This window comes from Strongylocentrotus purpuratus, unplaced genomic scaffold (genome assembly GCF_000002235.5).
Source record: "Strongylocentrotus purpuratus isolate Spur 01 unplaced genomic scaffold, Spur_5.0 spur5_scaffold_5, whole genome shotgun sequence".
Classification (NCBI taxonomy): Eukaryota; Metazoa; Echinodermata; class Echinoidea; order Camarodonta; family Strongylocentrotidae; genus Strongylocentrotus; species Strongylocentrotus purpuratus.
In genome coordinates, this window is record NW_022145611.1 from 1,970,108 (window position 1) to 1,973,911 (window position 3,804).

Here is a 3,804-nt window from a genome sequence, read left to right on the forward strand (position 1 = left end):
TTGTGTCATATGATTTGTGATACTTGATAACCCTTGGGTACAAGTTTCATGGAATTTGAACAAACACTTTTGAATATATGCTAAATATTCAAAATCTTGAAGTTGATGCCACAAAAAAGTCAAAGTTTGTTGACCTAAACTGACATTTGACCTTAACTTAGTGACCCGAATTCTACTCACATGATTGTGGATACTTGATTACCCTATAGTCCAAGTTTTATTTACTAAGAACTTATACTTTCAAAGTTATATCAAAAATTCAAAAACTTAACCCATCTGTTCAAAACATACCATGATTTTTTTTCTTCTCTAAACATGTCAATAAATAAATGATGTTGTACTTCTATTTGTTATCAAATAAGTCATCTTTAGCAGAATTTAAGTTAGATTTAAGTTAGATTTAAGTTAGATTAAGCTAATTTATTCATTTATTTGTATAAACAAACTGTAATTTTGATTTAGTAATGTAACATAGCATACTGTATAAGTGTGTACTGAATGATATTGTGTACTTGTGGTGCTGTCGTCCCGGCTTTATTTCGTGTAAGGATATTGCTTCACTTAATGGCTGCTGGGACAACAGCACCACTGCGCCTAGAAACAATGTATTAGGCGAGTTATAATGTGATTTATTATTATTATTATTATTATATTGACGCTGTCACCGCCGCCACTGAAAAAACTGCGCCTATGTCTCGCTTTTTACAAAACGAAAACAGGGAGAAGAAAATATAAACAAAAACAAAGAAATGAATGGGAAATGAAGAGGAAAAGCATTTATCATAAAGAATATAAATATAACAGATGAGAGAAGGATAAAAATAAGTAATACCAAATAGAAGGGTAGGAAAGGGATATAAAAGAAGATAATTAAGAAAATAAAGGATATGATAGAAGAAAAGATTAAGCCTAAAGAAGTAAAAAAAAAAAAAAAGAGGAAAATAAACAAAGAAAGAGAAGGTTGTAGAATGATAACAACGGAGAATAACGAAAGGAAACAGAATAATAATAATAATAATAATAATAATAATAATAATAGCCTAATAGAAAGTAAAAAAAAGGTTAAAAACTAAGAACAACATGTGACACATGAAAAAAGAAAAAGAAAAAAAAAGAAACACATATAGGGAATGATATAAGAAAAGATGAAACAATGGGAAAAAGCGTTTTACTGAAAAAATCATGGAAAATAAAAATATTTGTTATAAGGATAAAAACACAATATGAGCTAAGCATTCAATATGTTTGCATCACTGATAGTGATGGTTATCGATTTAAGTAAGTCCGTGCACATAACTAAAGGGCCACCAAAAGGTCTTGAATTTGCAACAAAATAATTGATAAAGTAGCACAAAACTGTGCAAACAATGTAAGGATAAAATCTACTTTTTATGATATTTAAAAAAAATATCGGGGGGGATTTGAATCTTGATTTAAATCGCGCTAACCCTGCCATTAAAGTTTTATTGTTAATTGAACCATAACATCAAATTTTAACGGATCGATTAAACGACTTATGGAGCAAGTTGTCAATGAGTCGAGAGCAAACAAAAAATGATAAACGTGCAATCGTTTAATGAATACACATTTTTATGTATACAGTGTGAGCTAAACAAAAGTTTACACCTAGAAAATTGCTAATTATTTTATCCCAACATCATACATACTGTAGGCATCACTTTGGCGCAAGTCGATTTTTGGACACTCGCAAACAATGCCTCCTGTTCATCCAAGCGTGAACACATACCACACAGACATGAAACTAAATTATTTGGGATAAAACACTCTTTCATAAGATGTATAATAATCTACTGTTCATCGATGATTTCAAAAATAATTAGCAATTTTCTAGGTGTAAACTTTTTTTTGACTCTCACGGTATTATGTTTGCTCGGTCGTGTCGGAGATAAGAATCAAGAAATAATGGTCTAATTAAAATCCTAACATGCTGACGACAGTACCGTGCAAGTTTGTAATTGTCTATTCAAAGTACAAAGTACAAAAGGGTGCAAGAAGTAAAGGACCGAACCTATTTCACCAAACACTTAAAAGGGATAATCAGAAGAAAAAAGAACACCTACTAAGTAGCGCCCGTCATCTCTAATAATAGCTCACATTAAGTTAGCGATTACATAGAAAAAAATTAAATAAATAAAGAGTAAGAGGTTTACATCAATAAATCTTTATGTACATTTATATTCATTATCACTGACATTGAAGGGGAGGGGACACAGACTAGGGGGGGGGGGGCACACAAAATCGCAGAGTAAGGGTTGAGTTCTTGACTCCAAAATTCCGTAAATGTACTTTTTTTAGGCAAGTGGGGGGGGGGGGGCAGTCCACCTGGCTACGCTTATGTATATCATCTGTGTGTGCTGGCAGTAAAGAAAATAATGTCATCAATCTGTTTAAACTGACAGCGATTAAGAGTTTCCTAATGGCGACTGACATTTTTTAATGGGAGGGGGTCACATCTCGTAAACGACGATCCCGTGTATTTATGTATGCGATGGTATCATTCGAATACTTTGCGAATAATCTAGGTAAAGGATACTTCTGTTTATTTACATTTCTTATTGTCTCTTACACCGCCCCCTCCCCCCCCCCCCCGATTTCTAGCTTAATATCTGTTTTGATGAAGACTGTATATTCTACATCAAATGTTGCTAATCCTGCATCATTGTTGTGGGGGATCTTACATGCAATGGATGAACGGTACGAGTGTGTATTAAATTAAAATAATCAAAATGTCTAAAAAATAAAAATAATCAAACGTATAACAAACAGCAACAAAAACATACAACAGCACGGCGAATGACATAGCCACTCAACAACGTTTTCAAAGTCAGACCCTTTTTCCATTCTTACATCGTAATCACATTGTCTGTCCAATGATATATTTCTTTGGTGCAGAGCCATTTTGCTCCACTTTGATAAAACACCATGACTGCGTTCCAAGATTTACGTCATCAAATGACGTCGATGCTACGTAAATAGAAACATTCAATGAATAGGGCGGGAGATGGAGCAATATGACTATAATTATGGCTTTGATGTCCAGAAAAACAAAGATATCACGAAGAAACGTAGAGACATGGCACTATCGAAAAAGAATAAGACACTTGGTGACTTTTTACATCGTTTAATAAAAGGAACATTCTGAGTCCAAATAACGCTCTAAATAAAATTTGATCACAATGATACAATCAACATATCGCACTTGTTAGCACATTTCAAACTGGAAGATGACATTTGAATTCAAAGTCTTCAAAATAAATAATAATATAACTGCCATAACTCTAAAAAGGTATTTTGTTCTGAGAAAATCAAAACTTTGTCACACGAAATGAGATGGATGTGCTTTGTAATCCGACAGCTGACTAGGCAGGGAGGGTTGCATACTAAATACACGGGTACAATCTCTAAACTGAGTGAGAACGTTAACATTTGCTGGCAACAACCCCAATTCAACAATTAACTCTTCTAAGAAGAAGCAATATTCAGATATTCTCATATAAACCATGATAAAATATATACAAACATAACTACATGTACATACGAAACATATCAACCTCCTGATGTTAAAATACACTTTAAGTGTTTAAAACATATAAATATTCAAACTATAAAATAAATGCATACATGTACATACACCCAAAGAGCAGACTAAAACATGAAAAGGCAAGTATTCTTCTACAGTCTATACATGTAAATTTAAGCTTCCGTAAATATAACGGACTAAACATACAATGATTGTATACTGTACAATAATAATAATAATAATAATGGGTTCTTGTATAGCGC